Here is a 7,619-nt window from a genome sequence, read left to right as displayed (position 1 = left end):
TACAAATACGTTTATTAACATTTGGGAAACAGTATTAAAAGGAACATAAAACAAGTTGGGATAGAGACAAAATATAATATGTACTTTAATTACTTTACCTGCAAATTTATACTGCAGTGACTCACCATTAACCCTTTATTTTAAGTTTCCAAATTGTACAGCTCTAACTCCCCCCCACACACACACACACACAATTCCTTCTATGGCTGCATCTATATCCACATTTGATTTGGTAGAATGCAAACTTTAACACTCATTTGCTGGAGCATACCTAAAAGCAAATAAGCACAATGTCTGTGTTTCTGATGCTAAACACTGATAAGGGGGGGGTGGATCGGACTACTGCAGACAGCATGGCTTTGCAACTAATTTTGCTTATTTTTTAAAATTATTTTAAAATACTTGCCAGAAATTTTTAAACAATTTTTTTAAACAAACAATTTTTACTTAATTAGCCCTTTTATGATATGCACAGATCTCAACATGTTTTATGGCACTTTAAGCTTGTTTAACAAGGGGATGATCCGGAGATCTGCAAGCTCGACTTTGGCCACTGTGAATCTCCTCCAGGCACATGATGTAGCTTAGACTAACGTAAACAATTACGTCACCTATAATATGCGCATGTGTGTCACATTAAAGGGACACTCAAGTCAAATTAAACTTGTATTGTCTGTCACATGATAAAGGGGGCCTGAAAATGGGAGAAAAAATTAAATTTGTCAGAAAAAAAATCTACTGCTTATTTGAAATTCAGAGTAAGGGGCCGATTTATCAAAGCTTCAACTGATTATACACTGGAATCCCGCGTCAAATTCGATGCGATATTGATCCACCGTAGTTACAGCGTCAAGATCGTCAAATGTTGAAATGTGTGACGAAATATACACTCCTGCAATCTTAATCCGACGCAGAGCGATGCTTGCGTCATTCCAGATGTTTTGAATTCACATTTGACTCTATTTGACCATCTTCCCAATTTATCAAACATTCAACAGGTACGCTCGCGTCTATTCCAACGCTCAAACCGCCACCCTTGAGGCCGCGAATGCCATAGAAATCAATGGGAGTCTGAAAACCCAGAAAGCTTATGTTGGATGTGGCAAGAGAATGAAGCATATTACATAATAAAAGTACTTGTGGATTATGTTACATATTTGTCTCTCATTAAAAAGCAAGGGGACAACATTATTGCTTCAAATTTGGTGCACTAGTAGATATAGGGATAAAAATGAAATAAATACATTACATAATATAGCTAACTTCCTTTTTTGGTTAAATCTATTTGCACTATGTTTACCGCATGTAATACAAGTCCCACTCTCCACTTCAAATTTGGTGCACTAGTAGATATAGGGATAAAAATGAAATAAATACATTACATAATATAGCTAGCTTCCTTTTTTGGATAAATCTATTTGCACTATGTTTAACGCATGTAATACAAGTCCCACTCTCCACTTCGCACCAAATTTGACGCAACACTTTTCGCACCAAATTTTACGCAAACTCCTAAACAACCCACACACTAGAGAATTTTTCAACCACTTTTGATTGGGATATGCATAATCACATGATTTATGACAGCCAATCTGATTTAAATATACATTTTATAATATCACTAACTAATCAAATTGCTCGATACTTGTGTCATTAATCACTTATCAGAACTTGTAAGTACCATTTGTTACATTGTGTATTATACTTTGAAAGTATATGTGAAATTAGTATTAAAGTTAAACATTGATGCTAACATTAGGACACACAGTGTAATATTTTAGACACCTATTTTAAAAATCGAATGATGTTTTATTCAATATAATCTTAAGATAAGTCATCAGGATAGCCCACCTAACATTAAACTGTCATGAATCAGATACAGCAGAAATTAAAATCACCTCTTTACTGTCATGATATTTTCAGTGTTTTTCTTCCTTCTCTTGAATTTCATTTTCATTAAGAAATGTCATCTTATATGCCAGCCCAATTTGTAACACCTGTGTAGGGGTGGTGTTTAAAACTACACTGCAATCAAGAAGGGTTACACAGGTGCAGAGAGAAAACTGGCCCAGCTTTTAAAATATCCATTGATTGCAAATAAATATATATGATACCCTGATTACATGCTATATTTGCAATTATTCTTGCTCAGAATAATAATATATTTACACTATATACATATAGTGGTATAAATAAACAAAGATATTTTATTGAAGTGGACTCCCCGGTTTTTCATTTTCATTGTGTACAGAGATATGAAAGACAACATTGTTTAGAAGAAAATAAAAATTAGGAACATGTAAATATGTTTGCAAAAGATTTCTGACATAACACACATATATATACAAGTCTGTACAAAGTTATATGTACAAAAAAATATTTAAAATAAAAACAAAAAATACTTTCTACGAGATATTATTGTTTGTTCAGGTACAAATCAAGCTATTTCTTGGACATTAACAGATGAAAAATAAAAGATTAGCTTTAGAGAAATGTGCTTGTTCATGGACAGTAATGATATGGTAAAAATAGAGTTGGAAAAAAAAGAATATCCGCAACGTTGATAACTCTTATATATCAACAGTCCAACGCATATCGCTCCGTACTTGATGCGCGTGTTTTTGACAGACTTTTTAATAAATACGTGCGTCGTATGAAGATTTGCGACAGCGATGTCTGGCGAGCATATTGACACCAGCCAATGCACCAAGATTGACGCTTTGATAAATTGGGCCCTAAGTGTTATTGCATTGTCTTTTTATGCACTTGATAATTATGTAATTCGACTGCATTGAGTGGTCCTTTAACATTCTAAATGCGCATGCGTGACTTTGTGTGCGCTACCTGGAAGGACTGTGGGGTAGAGAACCTAGGTTAGGCTGGCAAATGGGCAGGATTTCAGCGTTACATTGCAGCAGAATGACACAAGACAGAAACAGCAAGGTCTTTGACCTGTTTATATACTACTTTGAGCTAAGCATTAATAGAATAATAAAATATGACCTTAATATCCCTTTAACATGAATCTACGCAAAAATAAAGCGGAAACAAGACTATTATATATCACACCCAATCCTTTGGTTTTGGGTTCTTTCCTACAGTGTGCAGTTTTCGTAGGGGACAGATGATCTCTGGCGAGATGCTCTAAGAAGACTTGTCAGCACTGTAAAGTCCCTCAAAGAATTTTATAAAGGCAAAAGTTACGTTGTGAGAAGTTTATGTCACTTTGTAGGGTTATGTGTGTGAAGGAGAAATAAATACATTGCAAAATAATGCTTAAAGGGACACTGAACCCAAATTATTTATTTTGTGATTCAGATAGAGCATGCAATTTTAAGCCACTTTTTAATTTACTCCTATTATCAAATTTTCTTCATTCTCTTGGTATCTTTATTTGAAAAACAGGAATGTAAGTTTAGATGTTGGCCCATTTTTGGTGAACAACCTGGGTTGTTCTTGATGATTGGTGGATAAATTCACTCACCAATAAACATGTGCTACCCAGGGTTCTGAACCAAAAATGGTTGGCTCCATAGCTTAGAGAGAGAGAGATAATAGAGAGGGATGAAGACATATTGGAAAATTAAAAAGAAAATAACTTGGAGATATTTTCCTTTCATTTAAAGAGTACAGCTTCCTGTCTCATAGGGACAGGCTACACCAAAATTTAATTTTAAACCTCTAAATGTCTGCCTGTTTCTAAGCCACTGCGGACAGCCTCTTATCACATGCTTTTTTATTAGCTTTTCACAACAAGATACTGGTAGTTCATGTGTGACATATAGATAGCATTGTGCTCACTCCCATGAAGTTGTGCTTATATTGTCTAAAATATAAGTCAATAGATAAATAGTCATGTGATAAGGGGGCTGTCAGTAGAGGCTTAGATACAAGGTAATCACAGAGGTAAAAAATATATTAATATTACAGTGTTGGTTATGCAAAACTGGGGAAAGGGTAAAAAAGGGATTATCACTCTTTTTAAACAATAACATTTTTGGAGTAGACTGTTCCTTTTAGTACATTGTTTTCATATGATGCTTGTCCCTCTACACCAATAACTTTGCACTATTTTTTTCGCCACTTATTATAAAGGATTTTGAATGCCACTTTGAAGAAGCTGATCTAATTTTGTTTAATCTAATTCACAACGTAACTTTCTTTACTAGGGGAAGAGAACATTTACGTGTCACTAAATTTGGATTTCATAGGCCCCAAGAAATGTTTAAAAATCCATTGCAGCTTCTGGTAAGCAAAACACTTGACAGGCAAATGCTTAATTGTAAGTGCAAGCTCATAATTACACATTACAGAAATCGTAGCTGAAGTAAAACAAAAAAACAAAGATGCCAGACAGAGTTTAGAGAAAAGATCTGTTTGTCTGAATAATACAGTAGAATCTCAATTAATCGGCACCCATGGGGATTGGTAGATTCCGCATAAATGTAATTCTGGTTGATTGAGAGTCACTATTAAAAATAGCTCTAGTCCTGCTATAACCCAGATTCCCAGAATGGCTCAATCTCTTGCTGAAAACAGTGTTTATTCAGGATATACACGTGTTTTTTTCCCTGAATAAACGCATTGTTCTCAGGAAGAGATTGAGCCGTTGCATCTTTGTGGATCATCCCATTGGGCTCTCCCCTGCCAGCCGGTAGTGTGACCCCTGGTCTTGTTCCACTCGTTCCACAGAGGGAACATGACAGAGGGATAGTGTACAAAGAAGTTAAAGCCGCCGTGAGATAGCCGCCCTGATTGCCAAGCTGATGCAATTGTAAGTGCTGCGGTCTATTTCTGTCCCTATATCTGTTTTCTAATGAATGTAAACAAGGGTTACCGCAGCTCCTGCTGTTTAAAGAGATACGGACTGTTTCTTTAGCACATTTATGCTCTATATGTTTCCTTTTTTTTCCGGTTGCTTGAGAGTGCCGGTTGCTTGAGTTCCAGATAATTGAGATTCTACTGTAGTACTTTGCAGATATGAGAGCTGCAGGGGCAGAGGGAGATTACTTTATAACATCTGTCAATTCTAACCACCTATTATTACAGTTTAACCAAACTCAATATAAGAACAAAAGGATTTTGATTGGCTACATGACAAGAAAAGGTCACCTGGGTTCACATGTAAATGTGAACTACAGAAGGTAAGGAAATGTTTAACTGGTATATTAAGTCTTAGTTGTGAAAGTACTTGTGAAGAAGAGAGAATAAAGGGTTTCCTCCCACCTCTTCTTGCAGCTGCTACAGACTACAGTGACGCAGCCCTATCAGTCACACTACTGCCATACTTTGCTGCAAGGCTACTTCTCTCTCAGAGAATTAGCAGCTTTATAAAACCAGATGCTTTCAGTCTATTCTGAAGACAAAATATGGAGTTGCAGTGTCAATATCCATACATGACAGAAAGGCTTTCTGACTAGCCAGAGATATGTAAACCACCCAAGGATCAGACTCTACAGCTATGCAGAAATGCATCTGTCACCGGAAGGCCTGTCTAGCTAACCCATCATGAGGATTTCCTGTCTAGTCCAATCAGGAATGACCTGGGGCCCACCATCACATTGTCCTCAATAATTAACCACCCACTATTAATTAATTAAGGAAAATGTAACACTAAGAAAATTGTCTTGTATATGAACTATTTAAGCATGTTCCAAATTATTTTTGCATGAAAAGGGTTAAGTAGAAATCTTTTATTTCTAAGTATCATGAAAACCTCATGATTTTGCGTCAGGAGCTAAAAAAAAAATTCTTAGCTTTTTCTTCTCTGCTGTTTACAACTCTGTACCAGAAAAGTCAAATTTATTAGACCACTGATTTTAATACCTGCATCGGGCTCAACAAGATACAGGGGGGAAAATTCAGTCTTCTCAATACAGTGATTTTTATGAGGCAATGATGACAAGAAACCAGTGTCCCTTTCAAGACACAACCCTTAGGTCAATTAGAGATGAAACATTAGGGTATCTTAAGACATGTTTTATACACTTTTATGTTACTGGATGACCAGACATGACAGACATGTCATGTTTGGTATCAAAATAATCCTTATGATGTCACAATGGGATTGCTTATAAGGGTAGGTATATTATATATACACATAACTAAAATGATAAGATATCATTTAACTTCAGCCAGGGTTTGCAATGGGTTTATGGCCTGCCATAAAAGAGGTGGATACAATACTTGCCCATACTCTGGAAGGGGACTGGCCAAAAAGTGACCTCATGAAAATAATGTATTTAATGGTGAATTTAGTAAAATAATATTGTTATTCTAAATGGGAGGCAGCATATAACATTGTAAGTGACTATATTTTCTTTGCCAAAGTCCCTTAGGACAGATATCTTAGCTAGTACAGTATTAGGTTCTATTCTATTCTCTCCTTTTTGCTTAAAGGGAGAGTCTAGTCAAAATTACACTTTCATTATTCAGATAGGACATGTAATTTTAATCAATTTTCCAATTTACTTTTATCATCAAATTTGCTTTTTTCTCTTAGTATTCTTAGTTGAAACTAAACCTAGGCAGACTCATATGCTAATTTCTAAACCCTTGAGGGCTGCCTCTTATCACAGGCTTTTTAAATTCCTTTTCAACACAAAGAGACTGAAAGTACACATGGGCCATATAGATAACACTGTGTAGAGGCACAGGGAGTTATTTAAGATTTAGCCCAACACAATGCTAACTGCAAGACAATAGATAATAAACAGTCACAGTCATGTGATCAGGGGGCTGGAAGAAGGTTCTTAGATACAAGGTAATCATAGAGGTAAAACGTGTATTAATATAACAGTGTTGGTTGTGAAAAACTGGGGAATGGGTAATAAAGGGATTATCTATCTTATAAAACAATAGCAATCATATTGTAGACTGTCCCTTAAAAAAAGTGGTTCTTTTGTGTGCATATGTGTTTGTTAATGACTTTTTATTTATTTAAATGCACTGATTTTTTTGTTCATAATACATTTTCCTGCCTTTGTCTAATGTTTTAATCATGTTACCGAAGAGACTGGTAATAACAGTGTTGTGTTTTTTAGATTGATTTTTGCAAAATTGTATATTGGTATTTTTAATCTAGGCTTTCCAATATAATAATCTTTAGGCGGTGGCCACAGAGATAGATGAGTGTGGGTGGCATTAAAGGCGAGTTTAGGCATTTTTCTGAGTCTAGTACAGACCAGAGAGTGTTTGTTAACCCTTGCACCCACTGAACTAATTTAAAGGCTTGCCTGGATTGCAAGACTGTGACAAACTGGCCTGTTAACCCTTTCTGTGAGAAACTGGTGACTGTTGCAGGGTTGGTTGACCCTGTACATCACACTAAGCTAAAAAGAACTACATGTCTGTGTAAAACTGGTCTTATTACTATTATTATTACGATTCCACAGGGCTAAGCAGGGGGTACAATACAAAAAGACAAGACAGACTGGGAGTGAAGGATTACATGTCCCCCTAAAGAGCGCACAATCTAAGAATTAACGACTAGTTGTTAAATGGCTGATCAGTGGGCATAGGCATTTAGATGCTCATTAGAATCCGAATGCAGAAGTAGGCAGCCTCTTATGTCATTCAGCTCTTTTCAGAGCCGGATTTCTTCTTGCGAAAGTGCAACA

The 7,619-nt window shown here is 35.9% G+C and overlaps 1 protein-coding gene across 1 annotated transcript in view; it reads right to left on the bottom strand.

Annotated features, from left to right (window-relative positions):
• The window catches only part of LRP1 (LDL receptor related protein 1), a 595,167-nt gene that overhangs the window by 500,092 nt on the left and 87,456 nt on the right, over positions 1-7,619 (bottom strand).

This window comes from Bombina bombina, chromosome 3, assembly GCF_027579735.1.
Source record: "Bombina bombina isolate aBomBom1 chromosome 3, aBomBom1.pri, whole genome shotgun sequence".
NCBI lineage: Eukaryota > Metazoa > Chordata > Amphibia > Anura > Bombinatoridae > Bombina > Bombina bombina.
This window is presented reverse-complemented; position numbering and strand designations above follow the sequence as displayed.